General features: G+C 38.0%; 1 pseudogene; it reads right to left on the reverse strand.

Moving 5' to 3' along the window:
- Nucleotides 1-21,121, reverse strand: part of LOC149218897 (inositol transporter 1-like) — a 73,713-nt pseudogene extending 52,592 nt beyond the window's left edge.
- Nucleotides 21,122-22,050: the final 929 nt, after the last annotated feature.

Consider the following 22,050-nt stretch of genomic DNA (forward strand, 5'->3'; position numbering starts at 1 on the left):
CAAATGGACAGAGCAGTGTGAAGCTAGCTTTGAGAAACTTAAGCAGTTTTTGACACATGCACTAGTGCTATAGATTTTAGATTCGAACAAAGAGTTTGTAGTGTGCACAGATGCTTGCAAGAGAGTACTTGGTGGAGTCCTTATGTAGGATGGACATGTGGTATGTTATGAGTCGCGAAAACTAAATGAGCACAATCAGAACTACTCGACTCATGATTTGGAGTTAGCAGTGATCATACATACATTGAAGATGTGGAGACACTATCTTCTTGGAAAAAGGTTCCTACTTATGAGTGATCACATTGGGTTGAGGTATTTGTTTGACCAACCGAATCTAAATGCCAGGTAGGCTAGATGGTTGGCCATGATCAACGAGTTTGATTTCAAGATCGGGTACATCAAAGGTAAAGAGAACAGGGTGGAAAATGCTCTCAACAGGTGTGTATAGGTAAATGAATTGGCAACTATGAGCTCCTATGGGACAGCCATACAAGATAGGATCTTACAGGCAGGGCAACAAGATGTCAGGTATATGGAGATTGTGCATAGGTTACTAGTATAGGTACACGTATAGGTGATATTATAGGTACAGGTATAGGTGCAGGTGCATAGGATGTGGATTATTGCCTTACATCAAATAGATTAGTTAGGTTTAGAGATAAGATATATGTGTTGGACAACAATGAGCTCATGAAGATGATCTTGAGAGAGTTTCATGTGAAACCTTATTTAGCTCACCCAGGTTATTAGAAGACACTGACAAAAGTGAAGAGATCTTACTATTGGACGAATATGAAGAGGGATGTGTTAGAGTTTGTGGCTAGATGTTTTCATTGTCAGCGAGTGAAAGAAGAATGTAAGCATGCAGGTGGACTGCTACAACCGATTACGATTCCAGAGTGGAAATGGGAAGTTATTTCCATGGAATTCATCACAGGATTTCCGAAGACCGTGAGACAACATGATTCCATTATGGTTACTGTGGACAATTTGATGAAGGTTTCACATTTCATTATGGTGAAGTCTACATTCTCAGCTAGCGATGTAGCACAGGTATTCATCCTAGATGTGGTCAAATTGCATGGTGTTTCGAAGAAGATTGTGTCAGACAGTGATGCAGAGTTCACTTACAAGTTTTAGAAGGATTTATTTACAGGTTTAGGCCCAGAGTTGGCCTTTAGTATGGCTTATCATTCGCAAACAGATGGAAAGACAAATAGGGTCAATAGGGTATTGGAGGACATGTTGAGGATGTATGTGATGCATCATAAACAAAAGTGGGAAGAGTAAGGCTTCCACTGGTGGAGTTCGCGTACAACAATGGGTATCAAGAATATTTGAGAATGAGTCCTTTTGAGGCATTCTATGGGTATAATTGTAACACTCCCATCAGTTGGAGTGATTCGGTTAATAGGGTATTGATTGGACTAGATATGTTGGCAAACATGGAACAGGAAATGCAAGTGATCAAGAAGAATCTAAAGGAAACAAAAGATAGACAAAAGAGTTATGTAGATAGGAACAAGTTGTTCAAGGAGTTCCAGGTTGGGGAACAAGTGTATTTGTGCATCAATTCGAAGAAGAGATCCTTATGGATTGGATCATGTGCCAAGATGGAACCACAATTTTGTGGACCCTTCAGTATCATTGAAAGGATTGGGCCAATAGCTTATCGACTTGCACCGCCTCCGACAGTGAAAGTCCATGATGTTTTCCATGTATCTTTGCTTAAGAAGTATGTTAAGGATGCTGATCACATGATTGAATGGTCGGTATTGTAGGTGGAACCATATGGAGAATTCCATCCAGAGCCTTAGTGTGTATTGCAAAAAAAGGTGCTCATGCTTCGGAACTGAGAAATCGAGCAAGCTAAGGTGCAATGGAAGCACTTTGGGCCTGATGAAGGTACATGGGAGATGGTGGATCAGATGTGTGCTATGTATCCTTCCTTGTTTACTAGTTGAGGCAAATCAATTTTGGCTTGGTGTTTTGGAATACGCTTTGGTATATGTTTTGATGTTGTTGGTTTATGTACATATGTATATGGATGTAAACACTTCCACGAGCTATGTTATAAGCTCCATTATGTGGTATGTTGTTATGTTATTATGTTGTCATGGTGATTTTCTTTTCAGCAGAGCGATCATTGCAAATCTGCATCGAGCTATGTTATAAAGCTCCATCGGCAGTATATATTTTGCTACAACAGTTTTATGGTTATAGGTGTTTTTGAACACTGAGGATGGTGTTCCCCCAAGGGGGAGGGTTTTGTAACATCCCTGGTGAAAATTCCATGTAATAAAAGTAAATAAAGGAAAAATAATAACCAAGGTGATGGGACACTTATTCCAAGTTGAATGTTGGACATAGTCCTAGTGATGAGGATCATTTGTGATTGTTTATGGTTAGGGAAATTGGCAATGGAAACAGCTAAGGATTTGGAAAGGTAAAATGGCATTTTTGGCAATTTATTTATGAAACTAATGGAAATTAGGAGAAAAGGGAGGTGAAAGGTCAGAGGTTTCATGTGAGGAGTAAAATGAAGGAAAATAATGGAAAATGAAGAAAATAGAGGCCTCATTCATAAAAAGGCTTATGAGGATCAGTTGGTAACCTTTTGTCAGTTCAGTTTTGGAGCTCTCTCATTATTCTCTCTCTCTCTCTCATACTCTTGGAGACTTATATTTTTCTTGGAGCACTCTTGATGGGTGTGGAATACTTGGATTTTTGGAGCAAGAAGGTAAGGGAAGAGTAGGAAAGCACAAGAAGGCATCGAGATCAGTAACTGCATTAGATCTTCTTGCAGGTACTGAGTTGCATGTATGTTTCCTTCACTAGTTTTGACATGCATGGCACATGCATGTGGTTTCTTGGTTGTGATCTATCATTGGCATGAAGGATTTCCTGGGTTGACAGTGGATTGCCTAGCCTTTTCGTTTCTGGATAGCCATGGTGATTGTGGTTTACTTTCATTGTTTTTTTTGGTTGGTTCTTATGTTTCCTTAGCTTGGGTTAAGTTATTAGATCCCGGAAGCCCTGATTGGACAAACACTCTGGAAGCTCTGTAACAACTTGGTTTGAGTTACTAGTCCTAGAAGCCTTGTTTGGACAAACGCTCTAGAGCTCGACAACAATCATGGGTTTAGTTACTAGTCCTGGGAGTCGAGTTGGAACAAACGCTTTGGAGCCCTAAAAGGCTGGGATAGAGACCGATCAGATGATGGTTTTGGTGATGTCCGACCGTGAAGTGGAATCACTATTTGATGGGTTGAGGTGGATGGCCTCTGGAAGCCCTATATGGTTTTTGATTGATGTGTTCTATGAGATCCCACATTCGTGCTTGGAATATGACATGGGGGTGAATGACTGAAGAGAGATTTGGCTCAGCTATTCTCCGGTTAGGTGGAACGTGGAAGTCCTATCACAGGTTTGGATTTTGCATCATTAATGAAAGGGTATTTCTCCTTGTATTTCTATGAGAATTTTGATGGATTATATTTGGTCTATATGACTGTACCTTCATGAGTATTTCTGTTGCTATTATACTGGTTATGTATGTGTTTTATGGCAGCAACCATGTATGGATTTCATCATGTTTTTACTTGTAATTGGATGATCAATGTATCTATGACCTTGGATGCATTGACAGTTGATGTATTGAGGCATCGATGTTTCTTAGAAATTCTCAGCTAAGTATGAGACCCATATGCTCAGAACTATTAATTACACATGTAGATTACACATTTGCAATATGTTTGATGAAATGCCTGTCGTGGCTAGTAGGGTCTAGTCAAGGTCTTAAACAAGTATTTGCAGTAATACTGTCATTTTCATGTTGTTTTACTCTTTTGAAGAGATGGTTCAATTCTAGGCAGTGATCTGGGCTATAGGCCTAAAAAAGCGGCTCAAATCCCAAGGTCATTGGCATAGTACTGAAAAATTTAGTTGCTAGTCACTCGCAGACAAGCCTGTGAGAGCGACTTTGGGTTTCTAGACGCTGTCATGCCTATAACATGAGAATAAATAAGGCCTAAGTTGTCCAAAAGCTCAGTGGGACCCAAGGACAAGTTGTCTAAAGTATTGGATTGGTTCCTAAGGGTCCTATAGCTAATGTTGAATGTCTGTATGGTGTGTTTCCATCGGTTCCACTTCCTTAACGTGACTTAGGAGATCAAATCATATCATAGTGGCCTCTCATTGCATATTTACCCCGGCTGGTTGGTTGCTTGGTTAGATGTGGGAGGACAATGTTACAGATATATCCGAGGAAAACAACTTAAAACTAAAAAAAGAGCCATTGCCTTCCCATTTTCCCGTTTCTAAAAATAATCACCATTTAGGGCCTCAAAAAAGCTTCGCAAGTTCAGGACTCAAAAAATTGCCAAAAATAGAAAACTGTTGAAATAGGAAATTGTGCTGGAAATTATGAAAATGAAAGGAAACTATGTTTAGGGTCCAATTGGAATAGGTGGGTGGCCACCAATATTCACATGGATCATTCCTCCACCCTTAGGAAGCAATGGTCCCCATTGTGTTGAGTGCTTCCATGAGATGGGGAAACTTCTACTAAAATTTGTCCTTGGTGAGCCATTTGCCTTGGTGGAGGAGTTGACCAACTTTGAGAAGTTGATATAATTAGATACTCTATTGAAGAGTGTTCTTGATCTATGTGTCCATGATCCGATCAATTGTGTCATGTTCAATGCAGTTTCGGTTGAGCTCTATTGGTTTTAACTACTCAACAATGTTTGATGTGTCTAACAATGGTGGAAAGTATGGCTGAAGACGATCCACATTGAATATAGGGTGCAAGCCAAGGAATGGGGGGATGTTTTGTTCAAAAGTGTTGTCTCCCACAACCTTGGTGATGGTGTAAGGCCCATATCAAAGTGGTCTAATATTCCAATGGGCTATGACATGCCATTGTTTCTACAAATGGAACCAAACTTTGTTGCCCACATGAAACTTATGTGGCACGTGATGTTGATCCTGTCATTGTTTGTACTTGGATTTATCCAAGATGTTTTGAACCTACTAGCTAATGTGTTGAATTCATTCAATAAACCTAGTGGATTTATCAACTTCAGACTGAACATGGGAAGATTCTTCATGTGTAGTTGCTAGAGGCAGTGCAACATCCATGGGACATAATGGTTGAAATCCCAGGCCCACTTGAAAGGGGCTGTGGCCAATCGAGCTATGGAGAGATATGTTGTAACTATGTTGCACATAGGGAAGAATATTATCCCATGTGAATGAATACTTAGAGTTGTACATGTGTAGCATGTGCACAATCATCCTATTGACGACCTCTGTTTGGCCATCAGTTTTGGGGGTTGAATGCAGTTAACTTGGTGAGCTTGGTGTCTAACAGTGACCACAAGCTTGAACACAATGCACTTAGGAACCTTCTATCCCCATATGATATAATGCTCAGCGCGATCCTGAAATTTACCCACACTCATGCAAAAAAGAGTTTGGTAGTGGGTTCTGCTGTGATACTCTTCTTGCAGGCATCCAATGTGGCCATCTTAGAAAATCTATTGAATACCACAGATGCACAGTATTTGCCATGCTTGGCAGAAGGAAGGAAAAACATATAGTCCATGGAGATGGATTCCCAGTGCTATATAGGAGTAGGTAGAGGAGTACACATGCCTTGATTCTTAATAGTTGGCTTGACAATGACACATGTAGTGTAGGATCTGATATGTTTTCCAACATCTTGTCGGAAATTTGGCCAATAAAAATACTTATACAATACTTCCATTATCTTCTCTACACAAGAGTGTCCTTCAATCTGACTATAGTGTGCCTCCCAAATCATCTTGGCACACTTTCTTGAAGGAACAAAAAGGTGTCCTAGGTGGCATAACAATGCATCCTTGAGGTGGAAGTCCGAAACTTGCTTGCCATCCATCAACATCTGGTATCTGGTGGAAAATTATAGATCATTTTTATAAAGATGTGACCATCTAGAAGTGTCATGACCACAAGAGTCAAGAAAAATGGTCAGTTCCACAACTAGTGGCCGATTGATGTAATTTGCAACATTATTGGTGCTTCCGTTCTTGTACTTAATGTTCAGATGAAACTGTTGCAGAGATGTGGACCATTTATGATGGTGATCTTTTTGTAACTTCCCATGTGTTTGTATAAACTGATGAGTTTAGAATTAGGGGAATTTTTAGGTCTAAAATGGGCCTTCTAAGGAAATTATAAAATAATAGTGGAAATAATAAAATAAGATTAGATTACATCATCAAAATTTAGAGGGAAAAAAGGAAAAACTATTTTTTCAATATGTATTTTCAACTTATCTCCCTATGGGTTTACTCAAATTTTGAGTGGTAACACTCGTTGGATGGAAAATTTGATTCCTCATCCAAGGAGTACCCATGTAGCAGACTTTTGATGGATCCTACTACACGAAAAATGAGAAATACATGAAAAATGTGATTGCAATCACATTTTTTCATGTATTTCTCATTTTTCGTGTAGCAGGGTCCATCAAAAGTATGCAACATGGGTATGCCTTGGACGAGGAATTAATTTTTTCATCTAATGAGTACTCCCGCATGAAATTTGAGTAAAACCTTAGGGAAATAAGTTGAAAATATGAATTGAAAAAGTAGTTTTATTATTTTATTTATTTTTAATCTTTTTAGCTTTTTACTCCAAAAATGGTGAATCATCCCCCATGGTTGACATCATCATCTTGAATCCTATTGGTTCTTATAAAGTTTACTTTTTTTGTACATTTTTCTTAGGAGGCCCATTTTAGACCTCAAAATCCCCCTAATGTGATTTGTGTGGATGATCATCTCCTTCCCCAGAATGTAATGTTTCCACTATCAGCAAGCCTGCATGATGGAATACATATATTTATCGTATGTGGGGTATTTTTGAATTATATTTGAGAGTGTCTCACTATGATAGGCCACTGGATGCCCTTGCTGGGTGAGAACTGCACCAATAACATATTTAGAGGCACCTGTCTCAATTTCAAATGGTTGTTGCAGGTCTGGAAATGTAATACTAGTGCAAAGCAAAGGTGGTGCTTTAACTCAACGAACGCCTTTTATTGGGGCTCAAACCAATTTTTTTTTCTTTTTCTCCTCCCTTGGTGACTTGAATAAGAGGCCAAGTGATATGAGAGAATCCCAATGCAAATATTTGATAGAAATTAGCAAGGCCTAAAAAGTTACGAAACTTTGTTAGAGTGGTTGGGGCTAGCCATTCCCAAATGATTTGGATCTTAGCTGGATCCACATGCACACCTTTCTCATCAATGATGTAACCTAGATATTGGAGTTGGTTCATGCCAAAGATGCATTTCTTGTTATGAAACTAGCTCAAAAAATAGAAGGAAATATAGATCAATGACTTAAAAATTAGCATCTTCGAGGGGGAAACCTCCTTTACATTACATAATGAAGAATTCTTGGATGATAAAAATGACAAGACCTCCTTTCAATATATATGAGTCTAATGGGTCACAATATAATTAGAGCCTACATAACAATAATAATGTAAGGGCACATCATTAACAATAGTGGGCTTCTACGGGGCACCATAATAACAATAGTGGGCTTATACATGGCACCATAATAACAATATGGGGACTACATGGGCACAACAATAACAATAAGCAGGCTACACTAACAATAACAATAAGGGGCTACACTAGTATTATAGGGACCTAACATGCCCGTCTCTTTCAAAAAAGTGTTGTCCTCAACTCTTGAGTAGTTCTTGATGCTTTTGTATAAAATTCTCATCCTCCCATGTGGAATGTTCAACGGATAAGTTCTTTCACTTGATGAGATACTCTAAAATTGATCGATTTCGTAGCTATCAGGTTCTTATTTTTGTGACTTCTTTAGGTTCCAATATGATTTTTCCTTCCTTGTCAATTTTTGGCAATATCGATTGAATTGGGAGCTTGTCACCTATAACCTTATTTAAGCATGAAACATGGAAAACTGGGTGCACTCGAGAAGATGCATGAAGCTCCAATTTGTATGCCATAGTACCAATCTTTTGCAACACCTTGTAAGGACCATAGTAATTTGGTGATAATTTATTATCCTTATTAGCGTGCTTGAGGGACATTTGTTTGTATGGTTGTAGCCGTAAAAATAGCCATTCGCCTACATCAAAACTTCTTTCGCTGTAATGCTGATATTCTTGTTGTTTCAATCAATTCTACGCCAAAGTGAGGTTATCCTTTAAGAGTTGGAGAACTTGTTGCTGATGCTCAATGTGATCTTCCACTGCTTGAACCTTAGAATTTTCTCTTAAAGATGATGTGATGGATGGTGGATGATATCCATAAAGTGCCATAAATGGGGTCATTTTTGCTGCAATATGGAAGGAAGTGTTATACCATTATTCATCTAGAGGTAACTGCTTGACCCATTGTGTTGGTTTATCAGATACAAAGAAACGAAGGTATCCTTCCAAACATTTGTTCACTATCTCAGTTTTCCCATCAGATTGAGGACGATAAGATGAGCTATGATCTAATTGAGTATCCATATAAGAAAATAATTCCATCCTAAAATTTCCAGTGAAAATGGGATCTCTGTCGCTTACAATAATATTTGGGTTTCCATGTAGCTTTTGAATTGTTTCCATAAATGCAGTGGAAACTATACTAACTTTAAAAGGATCAGATAATGCACAAAAGTGTGCATCCTTGATAAGTCTACCACCTACCACAATGATGACACTCTTTCCTTCGGACTTGGGTAAACACGTGATAAAATCCATTGAAACCTTCGACCAACATTGAATTGGAATGACTAAAGGTTGTAACAGACCAGGGGTCTTAATTGTCTAACCTTTATTTTTTTGGCAAACCAAACACTCTGCCACAAACTTTTGAATATCATGTTTAAGGCCCTCCTAAAAAAATTCCTTCTTGACCATGTGGTAAATTTTTAAAAATTTTGAGTGCCCTCCTAAGGGAGAGGTGCGCAATTCCAAAAGAATATTTTGTTTGAGTTGGGAATTATTACAAAGATATAATAAATATCTATACCATAATGAATCATTTTTCCAGCTAAATGTATCATATGTAGTGGGATCTTGCTACAAATTTTTAATGAGAACCCACACTTCTTCGTCATTCTTCCATTCATCCATTGCTTCGATTATCCAATATGGTTGGATAATAGAAATGGCACAAAGCAATCCTTCTACATCCTCATCCTTTCTTGAGAGTGCATTTGCAACAACATTTTGCTTCCCTTTTTTGTAGATGATTTCAAAGTCATAACCTAACATCTTTGTGACCCATTTTGCTGCTCTTCTAAAGATAATATTTATGCCAAAAAGTATTTAATACTATTATGATTTGTTTTTACCTTGAAGTGTCTTCCCATTAGGTTAGGTCGCCATTCTTTGGTACATGTATTATTGCCAACATTTCCTTCTCATAAATAGGTTTGTGTAAATAATTTCCTTTGATTGGATGAATTTCAAAACCAATGGGTCTTCCTTCTTGCATTGAAACAACACCAATTCCATTTCCTAAGGCATCACATTCCACAATAAAGGTTTTTGTGAAGTATGGTGTAGCTAAGACTGGTGCTTGGAAAATTTCCTCTTTAAGATGTTCAAAGGCCTTAATTGCTTCTAGAGTCCAAGAAAATGCATCTTTCTTCAGTAATGTTGTTAGAGGTCCCGCTCTTCTCCCATAATTCTTAACAAACTTTCCATAATACCTTGCCAAAACGAGAAATCCTCTAAGATGATTTATGGTTATGGGGATTTTCCATTCCTTATTGGATTTAATTTTGTTAGGGTCTACCTTAACACCTCATGAGATATAATTTGACCCAGATATTCCGCTTCTTGTACTCCAAAGAAACATTTGGAGGTTTTTGCATATAATTGTTTCTCCCCCAATAGTTTGAGCACCCTGTCAACATGTTGAAGATGATCCTTCCAAGACTTGCTGTAGATTAGTATATCATCAAAAAATACTAACACAAATTTTCTAAGGAAGGGTTGAAAATGGAATTCATTAAACCTTGAAATGTATTAGGTGCATTGGTAAGGCCAAAAGTCATGACTAAAAATTAATAATGACCCTCATGAGTTATAAATGTTGTTTTAAAAGTATCTTCAATCTTTATTATAATTTGATGATATCCCAAACAAAGATCCAACTTGGTGAAGTAAATTGCTCCATGTAATTCATGCAACAATTCATCAATGGCAGGCATGGGAAATTTATCTTTAATAGTGAGCTTGTTGATCTCCCTATAATCCAGAGGCATGTGCCATGATCCATCCTTCTTATGCATCAATACTACTGGAGCAAATAAATAACTTTGACTAGTTGAATTATACCGTCCTCTAGCATTTCTGCAACCATACATTCAATTTAACTTTTTTGGTCATAGGGATATCTGTAAGGCCTGATGTTTGGAGGAACACTTTTTGGAACCAAATGAATAGCATGATCATGATCATGAATGGGTGGGAGGCCTTTGGGAGTTTTAAATGCCTTGGAATGATTTTCCAAGACTTTTTGGAGATCTGGAGAAATATATGATTTTGATGTTTGAATCTCTAGTGAGCATAATTGTGAAATTACGCCCCATTATTCTTTCTTTATAAGCTTTTCATGCCATTGAATTTGATTATATTTCATGATTTCCCTTGATAGCCATTAATTCAACTTTCCTTCCCAAAAAAATTCAAGAAAAATTCTTGAAAATTAATATATCGTACCCAAAGATCGTAACCATTGGATTCCTAGTACAACATCAACACCACCCATTGGAATGGAAAGCATTGGACTACTTAATACATATTACCCCATGGTTAGCTTGATATTATGGCACTTTCCAAAGAAATTTATAGTTCCTCCATTTGCAACCATCACTTGACACTTTGGTGTTGGATATAGGAAGCAATTCAATTCCTTGGCTACCTTACAATGAATAAAGTTATGGGTACTACCTGAATTAATCAACACTATTACCTTTTTCTTATTCATATGTTCTTCTATCTTGAGAGTTTGAGAGTGGTAATTCCTGCCAATGAATTACAAGATATGGTTAGATTCATTTCTTATTTCTCTAGGGTTGGTTCTTAGTGTATATCATCTTCTTTTGATGTTTCTTGTTCCTTTTCTTCCTCCTCTTCAAAATCTATGTAAAATAATTTCTTCTCAGCACACTTATGACCTTTAGTGTATTTTATATCACAACTGTAACAAAGCCAATTTTGTCATTTTTCTTTGAATTTTTGTGGTGTCAACCTTGTAGGTCGTGGAAGGCTAGGAGCAACAACACTTCCATATTTATAGTTGTAAGTGGTAGACTTCCTTGTTGCCATAATTTTTCTTTCAACTTTTCTTGCCACCCTGAATGCCTTCTCCAATGAATCAGGTTCCCAAAGGAGAACCTCATGTTGGATGTTATCCTTTAAAGTCCCTATGAAGACATCGATCCTATGTTCCTTTGGAATATAATTTACCCTTATATTTAATTTTTGGAAGTCTTCAATGTTATCCACCATTGAACCTTTTTGTTTGAGATTTATCAATTAGCTAAAGAAGGTGTTGCTCTTTGTATCCTCATAATGTGCTATAAATTCCTCTGTAAAAATTGACCAAGTGACAAGTGGTTTATGAGAAAAAAATCCATAGATACCATACAAATTGATTGGGTTCTAAATATAAAGTTGCAATGGGTACCTTTTGTGTGTTGCACATTATGAAGATCAAAATATTGCTCCATTTGTAGTATCCATGTTACTGGATCCTTGCCATCAAAATTCCTCATATCGATATTTGGAATATGGTGGGTCTTCAATCCAATGTTAGAGTCTATGAAATTATGATTAACATTTATTTTGTTATCATCATGAGTTTCGTCTAATGTCTTTTCGCCATTAGGAAACATTTCTTGTAGCAACTTTGTCAAACCTTCTTTCAAACCTTCCATGTCTGCTTTTAAACCATCCTTCAAACCTTCCATGTCTACTTTTAATCCATCCTTCAAAACTTCCATGTCTGATTTTAAACCATTCTTAAAACCATCCATCTTAGCTTCCATTTCATTTTTGGTTACTCTTTGCGAGAGTGAAATTTGTTGTACTTGGTCTCATAATTTTGATATATCATGTTGCATTTCTTCCTCTTCTTCACGCGTCATAGTAGAGATTTATATTTTCTTACTAGGCGTTTCCATTTTCTTTCTTTGAGTCATTTTGGAATCGAACAATGATATTTATGCTTCACTATTCCCCTTGAATCACTTCAAACTGATTTTCCAAACAAAAATTATGCAAATTTTAAAAAAATACACACCTTTTTCTTGCTTTGTAGGAGCTCGATATTGAATCTATTGTATCTCTATAAATTAGGATCTCTAAGGTCTAAAATTTGGTCCTGTCATATCCCTCCGTGCTTTGTTTCCAATTCCTCAAGTTAGATCCAATTTGAATGCTTTAAGCTAAAGTTATGTCCAATCTCAAACGATGACCTGATTATGGACTGGTTCAGTAAGGCGAACTTGTACGGAGTGCCACGTGTCAATGTTTCACCCTTCGGCCATGAAAATGATACAAAAGATACTAAATTCTATGAAATTTCTACCACTATTTACGAAATTCAAATCCAATGCTTGTAGAGGAATATATGACGATTTTACCAAGGTCACCTATTTGAGACGAAATTATGGAGCATGCAAAAACCCTAACCTCTTTGGACCATATCTTTAAAAATATAGCGAATCAAGATTTGAATTTTTTACATGAAGTTCATCAGGATTTTGGCTCTTTTTGATAATAATTTTATCTTCTTAACCTCTGTAGGAAAAAAGTTATAACGAAAATGCCAGAATATCTTGTTTGTAGTGGCAAAACCCTAGAATCCAAACCTCTGATATCAAATGTTATGCAACCAGCTCACAAAGTAGAAGAAAAGATAGATCAATGACTTAAAAATTAGCATCTTAGAGGGGAAAACCCCCTTTACATTACATAAATTAACAATTATTCGATGATACAAATGATAACACCTCCTTTCTATATATAGGAGTCTAAGGGGTCACAATATAATCAAAGCCTACATAACAATAATAACGTAAGGGCACAACAATAAAAATAGTGGGCTTCTATGGGGCACCATAATAACAATATGGAAACTACATGGGAAAAACAATAAAAATAAGGGGATTACACTAACAATAACAATAAGGGGCTACACTAGTAGTTTAGGGACCTAACATTTCTCCAAGTTGGCACATAATTTGTGTTGTCGTTGTAAGTGCTCTTCCCAAATATTGTTGAATATGAGGATGTCGTCGAGATATATAACCATGAACAAGTTGGTGAATGGATACAAGATGTCATCCATCAACTTCATAAATTTTTCAGGGGATTTTTTCAACCAGAAAGGCATGACCAACCATTCAAAAAGGCCCTCCTTGGATTTAAAGGTGACATTGGAGGATGACACAAAGATCTTGTCCTTGGTGAAGCCATCTGATGGTGTATGGCTGTGGTCATGGTGTAGTGGATATTGGTGGCCATGCACCTATTCCACTCGGACCCCCAACACTTTTTCCTTTCAGTTTCTAAATTTCGAGCACAATTTCCGATTTTTGCAATTTTCTATTTTTGGCAAATTTTTGGGTCCTAAAATTCCAAAGCCATTTTGAGGCACTAAATGGATTTTTTTGAGAAATGGGAAAATCGAAAGCCAACGAATCTTTTGTTTGTAGTTGAAAGTTGTTTTCCTCATATAGAGATTTCTAACGAGGTACCATTCACTCTAAATGGAGATAGTATGCCAAAGCTACGACCCTAGGAAGTTGATGTTCCAAATAACCTCACCTGCGATAAAGAGATGTATTCCATCATGCATGCTTTTTGATAGTGGAAAATTACATTATGGGGAAGGAGATGATCATCCACATAGATGATCAAACTCTTAAGTTTATACAGACACAAGGGAAGTTGTCGAATGATCACCATCATAAATGGTCCACAAATCTGCAACAATTTCATTTGAACATTAAGTACAAGAAGGGAAACACCAATAATGTTGAAGATTGCATGAGTCGGCCATTGGCTCTGGAGTTGGCTACTATTCTTGACTTTTGTGGGCACGAGACTTCTGGATAGCTACAACTTTACAAATTTGATCCAGAATTCGCAACCACATACCAGGTGCTGATGTATGGCAAGCAAGTTCCAAACTTCCACCTACAGGATGCACTGTTATGCCACTTGAGACACCTTTGTGTTCCTTCAAGTGATCATTCCAAGATGATTTGGGAGGCAAACTACCATTGGGTTGTAGGACAATTTGGAGTAGAGAAGACAATGGAAATATTTCTAGAAGTATTTTTATTTAGCCAAACCTTCGACATGATGTTGGAAAATATATCAGATCCTACAATGCCTATGCCATCGCCAAGACAACCATTAAGAATTAAGGCCTGTATACTCCTCTGCCTACTCCTAAACAACTCTGGGAATCCATTTCCATGGACTATATGTCTAGAATTCCTTCTACCAAGCATGGAAATGACTATGTATTTGTGGTCATCAAAGATTTTCTAATATGGCCATATTGGCTTCCTGTAAGAAGAGTATCATAATAGAAGCCACTGCCAAACTCTTCTTTGAACGAGTGTGTGTAAATTTTGGGATCCCATATACCATTATATTAGATCAGGATAGCAGGTTCCTAAGCGCGTTCTAGTTGAGCCTTTGGTCACTGTTGGACACCAAGCTCACCAAGTCGACTGCATTCCACCCACAGATTGATGGCCAAACAAAGGTCGGCAACAAGATGATTGTGCACATAATACACTTATACAACTCTAAACATCCATGCACATGGGGTGAGAGTGTTCCCTATATGCAATTTTTTTATAAAAATTCTCTCCATATCTTGATTGGCTGCAACCCCTTTCAAGTGGGCTTTAGATTTCAACCATTATGTCCCATGGATGTTGCACTGCCTCTTGTAACTATATAGGAAGAATATTCCCATGTTCAGTCCAAAGTTGATAAAGCCACCAGGTTTATTGAACAAATTTATCACATCCAACAGTAGGTTCATGATATCTTGGATAAAGCTAATGCTAAGTACAAACAACAACATGATCAAAATTGGGTGCCACACAAGTTTCAGGTGGGCGACAAAGTTTGGTTGTATTTGTAGAAAGAACAGTTTGCCAAAGCCCATTGGAAGATTTGACCACTCTGATATGGGCCTTACACCATCACCAAGGCTATGGGATACAATTATTTCGAGCTCAGTATCCCCCCATTCCTTGGCTTGCAACCTGTATTCAATGTGGACTGCCTTCGACCATACTTTCCACCATTGCTGGACACATCAAACATTGTTGAGCAACTGACACAAACATAGCTCAAACCAAACTACATTGAACATGCCATAATTGATCGGATCATGGATACACAAATCAAAAACAATTTCCAATAGAGGATCCAGCTATATTGAATTGTCGCAGCTGGCCAACTCCTGCACCAATACAAATGGCTCACTAGGGACCAAGTACAACAGAAGTTTCCCCATCTCATTGAGGCACTCAACATAATAGGGACCATTGCTTCGTAAAGAGGGAGGATTGATCTAGGTGGATATTGGTGGCTGACCACCTATTCCACTTGGACCCCCAACACTATTTCCTTTTATTTTTCTAATTTCCAGCACAGTTTCCTATTTCAACAATTTTCTATTCTTGGCAATATTTTGGGTCTTGAACTTTTCGAGTCATTTTGAGGCCCTTGATGACATTTTTATGAGAAATGAGCAAACAATAGGTTAATGACTCTTTCATTTTCAATCAAAATTTGTTGTCGTTGGATAGGTATTTCTAACTAGGTATCTTGCATGCCAAACAAAGACTGTATGCCAAAACTACAACCCTGCGAAGTTGACGTTCCAACTAACCCCAATGAGGCCCACAAAATTTTGGTGCTTCATCTCCTATGGTAGGTTTTTTGATGTTTAGGGTTTTCTATTGTTTCTCAATAATAAAAAGGCCTTTGAGCCTCATTGTTCAAAAGGCATGTGGCTATTACATCTCTTCTAAGAGATAAGATACCATTGCCTGACTTAGTTTGTTTCTCTTATGTAGGTAAACAATTTTTCAGTAGTTTTTATTTATTAATTGAAGTTATATTTCACCATATCTCTCTGTTTTGGTTGAATTTGTATTTCATTTCATTCATTCATCGCTTGAGGGCTTCTTCGAGAAATTTTTTGAAAGGATATTCTACTCCCTCGTCTTTATCTTCTTTCACCATGGGAGGCCGTCAGGGTCGGCAAGGCCAGTCTTGTAAGGGTTCAACCAGTTCAACTCCCAATTCCTTATACCTTGACCTTGTGGGGGCATGCACAAAAAAATAGAGAAAGAGTATACCGATATGATACAACTAATACAAATTTCTGAAGGAATAAAATGAAAATAAATTCAAACCAAAACATAGATATACAATGAAACAAAACTTTAATTAATAAATAACAACTGCTGAAAAACTAATTACATACATAAGAGAAACAAACTAGCTGAGGCAATGGTAGCTTATCTTTGAGAAGAGATGTGACAACTAGATACCTTCTGAACCGGTTTCAATGAGGCTCGAAGGCCTTTTTATTATTGAGAAACAATGGAAAACCCTAAACATCCAAAAATCTAACCCTAGGAGATGAAGCACCAAAAGTTTGTGGGCCCCATTGTGGTCACTAATTTGGAATGTCAACTTCCCAGGTTCTTAGCTTTGGCATACGATCCTCATTTGGTGTGCACGATACCTTGTTAGAAATATCTATCCGAGGAAAACAACTTTTGATTGCAAATGGAAGATTCACTGGCCTCTCGTTTGCATATTTCTAACCAAAATGTTGTTATGGCCTAAAAACAACTCCAAAACTTCATGTTAATTTTTCTTATGGCTATATTGTTCTTGGCTTTAGATAATTACATTTCATCATTTACATATTGAATTCACCCCATAACATCATAACATCATTAGCAATATATGAAATTACATAGAAAGAAAAATATCATCATCAATGCAGTGGAACATAAAGGAACAATAGAAGAAAAGCATTCACACATAGAGACACTAGGATTTGTCAGAGACAAAGGAAAAACTTGCAAGGGGGAAAACCCTTTCAAATTATTATTTTTATTATATTGTCATAAAATGTTCAACAAAGAGAGAGTACAAGATTCTAGTTTCTTCAATCACAAAAATATCCAACAAAACCAACCAAACAATATCTTAGAGATGAACCCAACCATACTAATCAAAATCATGATTCATAATCCTACGATTAACTGTTAACATTTTTGGTCAATTGTCAGAATCTGCAGTCAACTGTCACCTAAAACCCTAGGTCTCGGCCACACAGAGCAAGTGCTCCTGTGTGCGACCTAAGTGTTTTGGCTACATGGAGAGTCTTTTGTGCATGTGACTACTATGAAACATTTCTTTTTCCAACCTTGCGGCTGCGAATCAAAAACCCTAACCTGCACATGCAAGCTTCAGACCCAACAATATCAGGCTTGTATGAACCAATCTTCGTGAACCAACTTCATACCTATTCGAGCCAAACCAAATAAGAGAGAAGAATAAAAATGCTTGATGATGACCTCCAAATGAGGGCCACTTGATTTGTATTTACAGCCATCCAAGGGTGTTCAATTTCCTTTTAGGGTCAACCTATCCTTTTGTGCACATGTGGGTTTCCATAATAAGATTATATTTTTCCTTAACCAAATTAAATTCTTCCAAGGGCTAGGAGGGGTATTTCTTGATGAGGAAGTCTATCCAAAGCAGGGAATTTGTCTCTGAGCTACCAAATTAATAGTCCCTCTCAGCTAGGGAGAAATTACCGACTGCAACATATGTCCAGTCACAACTATCTCATCAACAAATGTCATCTTCTCTCATATCTGCTCATCCCTGCTCATCTCTACTCATATTTGCTCATCCTTGCTCATCTCTTCTCATATTTACGCATCCTTGCTCATCTTTGCTGATATATGCTCATCCTTGCTCATCTCTTCTCATATACTGAACACTCTTAAATATAAAAGAAGAAGAATTTGACATTAGAGGGGAGCCCAAGCTACCACCCATAATTACTGCCAGCGGGGAGCCCAATGCTGCTACTTGGTGTTGGTCACTTTAATTGCTTATTGAATTAAGCAACAAAGTGCGACATTAATTGTCAACCCAGGGAAGTCTTGTTATTTCAAAGGCAACTGCGTACTATATGTACTCAATTTTAAAAGTGACAGAAGTTATAGTATAAACAAATCACGCCTTAAATTAACAAACTGAAGCTCCACTCTGCATTACAGCAATTACACTCTGTTGCAGATGGCTATCAGAAAAATGCTTAATTCTAATAAAGAAATGGAAAGAATCAATCTGCAAAAGAAAACAATGGCTGTGCTGTAACAGAGAGTCAGGACCCTATCCCCCAGAGCGGGAATCTCCAGCACCTGCCTCTGATTAATTCAGCTTGCCAATTCACTCTGTAACTTAATCACCGGTGAAACACTCATATAACAATTAACAGAAACAGAGTTCAGCAAAAGGTATTATAAACAATGTTCAGCAAACAGTACTGTTAACAAGGCATGAATAAAAGGCACACTTAACACACTGCGGAAATGTAATGGGTGAATCTTGTGATGAAGGTGGGCCCTGTCCTTCTCACAAGATTCCCCAGGAAACAAGAACTAGAAAGAGATGCTCAAAACGAAACTTTATTCATCCATCAATATGTCATATTACAGAAAAGAGTTCCAGTCCTGTTCCTTCAGCTAAGCCTTTTTTTTCCCAAAATCGGTCCCCCTCTAATGTAGATGTCTCCTCTTTATATAGAGGAGACATCTATTACAAAATATTTACATTGTTCTAACCCATTATACAAAAATAGGGAAGTCAATTCCCTGTCAATGAAATGCTGTTACAGTAATGTTGTCTTTAGATATAAGCGTTACATCCCGTGTAACAGCTTCTTTGGTGATCAGTCCCGATTCCTTTGCTGCTGTCATATTTAGAATGCGGATCTCAATTGTTTCAGCATCGTGATCCGCATGCCGTTCCTGTTGTTTCAGCAACTACAAAAATAGTCTTCCGGCTGTTTCAGCATCACAGACTGCACATCATCCTTTAACTGTTTAACACTTAATAATTCAAAGATTAACTATGAAGATGTCGTGATTATATGCTAAATAATTAAATGTATAGTGATGAGAAGAATAATTACATACCTTAGAGATAATTGGGTCAAATTACTTAACAAAGGCTTTTAAATATAAGTTTGAAAGGGATGGTATCATAGCAAAATATATGGTCAAAAAGGGACAATATGAGGTCCTAACATCCCCCCCAACTGAAGCAGTTGCATGTCCCCATGCAACCTTTACTCTGAATCTGAATCAGAATATTGGGATGTATAGTGCAAATTACTTATACAGTAAGTATAAAAGGTGCTATCAGTCAGATTTTTGAAACCTTGGACACTCTGTAATCTCTGCCACGCTGCAAGCTCCTCCTTCTTGGGCACCTTGAAGTAGGCCTTATATTGCTGTACAGGTAACCAGAGAAGGGGAAAGTGAAAATGATAACCCAACCATTTGTTTCCACATTGCTGAATACATTTAACATAATTAGGCACATGTGAAATAACTACATGAAGATTGAGAGGGTTAAAAGGATGGTATTCCCTTCTTTCCTTAGGGCAATGTTCCCAGAACAAATTGTTTGCCTGCATGGAAAGAGACCCTTTCTTCTTGATATACTGCTGACATTCTTCTAACACTGCTACCTGTAATTCCCTGATATGCTCAGTCATTCATGGTTCTTTTATAATCCTATGATGTTCAACAATAAAAATAGCAACGTTCTGTGGTTCAGCTCGAATCCACAGAAGGCGATTTTCTTCGTTATGTTTTGCTGAAAGAAAAGCGTTTTGCCATGTGAGCTGATTAGCCATAAAAGAAACCAAGGCTCTGATCTGAATGTCACCAGCAATAGGAATCAAATTAAACTTCCTATCTTCCGGCATAGCCTCATTATGGAGATAAAGTTCACATAGGAGGTTCTGTTCGTTGACTGACACTGCTGCAAAAGTTTTGATGAATTGCTGGGGTGTAGTCACTTCATGAGGTCGTCCATCTCTAACATCTTTTATCTCTAGGAACACAGAGTAATTAAAAGATGGTTTTCTTGTAGCCAAAAGTCTTTGAAATAATTCAAAGATAAGAGATAGCCTAGTCTTTAACTTTTTATTTTCCTTCTGCTGTGCGTGGAATTGTTCCAAGACTTCCCAATTCCTATATGCATGGTTCTGCCATACTGATTTCTGTGCCTGAAATGCCCGTCCTTGTGACAAGGCATACTCTTTCTTCCACATATCACTAAGTTCTTGAATGCTTAAAGTTTGAGTAAAGACAGTTTGTGCATCAAGAGGCTCAGTCTGGATAAATACCGTCTTCACAGACTTTGGTACAGAATTCTCAACTTTGACAACTGGGGTAGGCCGGGGTACTTGCAGTTTCTCTTCTTCTTCAGAAATCTTTGAAGGCCCTGCTGGTTCTTGTGTAACAGCAGGGCGTTCCTTTTTAACTATAACAGGAGTAACTGCAGGAGTAGGTCCAGACAATGGAACTTCAACTATCTTATAACCAGCTCGAGAATAAAGATCACCACATTGGCTGCACATGTATTCCTCATACCGATCCTTATCCGCACTTTTCTCGGCTGCAGATGCTACCTGGGCCAAAGTATACAGATTAAGTTCTTTTTCATAAGCTTCCCTTGCTATTATTAACTCCTGCTTATAGGCCTCAATCTCGGCTTTCAGAAACTCATTCTCCTGTTGAAGGGAAGCTATAGTGACTGGGCCTTCTGTAACAATTGCAGTCTCCGTGGTTAGTTCAGGTGGATGGGAGGATGGTTGTTTGATGGCAGCTTCATCAGCAGGTGGTTCTTGTGTGACAACTGTTGGGCCATCGGCTGGTTTTGTAACGGCTATATCCTCCTGGACATGCAAATTCTGCATACCGAGCAACTGAGTGACCAGTTCTTCCATAGCAGCAGTATCCTGGGTATCAATTCTTTGCTCATTGGCAGGTGGTTCTTGTGTAACACCTGCTGGACTAGTAGCTGGTTCTTGTGTATCAGCTATTGAGTCAATAATAGTTAGGTCTTGTTCAGTTTCCTGTTCCTGGTCATCAACAAGTGGTTCTTGTGTGACACTTGCTGAGACAGTGACTGTTTCAGCTGTATGTTGATTACCCGTTTCCTGTTTATCAGCAGGTGGTTCTTGTGTAACACCTGCTGAATCAGTAGCTGCTATATCCTTATGTGTTTCCAGATCATGGTCGTCAGCAAGTGGTTCTTGTGTAACACCTGCTAGACTAGTAGCTAGTTCTTGTGTAACAACTACGTCTAGGTTGTCTATTTTTGGCTCCTCAACAGGTGGTTCTTGTGTAGCACCTATTGAGTCGGTAGCTGGTTCTTGTGTAACAGCTACATGCAGTACATCGTCCTGGGTATCTACTTTTGATAAGTTAGTAGCTGGTTCTTGTGGAGTAGCTGCGTCTTCTGAGATGAATGATGTCACAAAATCCTGGACGTTTTGCATTTCGGTACCCGAAGGTGAGGAAGGTAGGGATTCGGGGTTTGGTGGGGTATGGGGTTTTAGAATAATGGGTGGGGTATCTAGGATAGGGGTCTCTATTGCTGCTATAGGGAGACGTCCACCTTCATCTCCGAGGTAAGGAGGTAGGCAAAACATATGTTTTTCTTTTATGGATGGCCTTCTCTGGGGTAGGAGGAACACTCAAAATAGTGGCTTGTTTCATTGAGGCCCTTGTTCGTCTTTTTGTTGAAGGGACAGCCGTTTCCTGCGTTTTTCTTTTTCTTCTCAGCCTAGCCAGGGGAATGTCATCGTCTGAATCACCACTGGGAATATGGACAGTGGGAATGGATGATTCAGGTGAATTATGGGATGGGGTT

The sequence above is a fragment of the Pinus tabuliformis genome, chromosome Q (genome assembly GCF_031772625.1).
Source record: "Pinus tabuliformis cultivar Carrire ecotype Pingquan chromosome Q, CPIR1, whole genome shotgun sequence".
Classification (NCBI taxonomy): Eukaryota; Viridiplantae; Streptophyta; class Pinopsida; order Pinales; family Pinaceae; genus Pinus; species Pinus tabuliformis.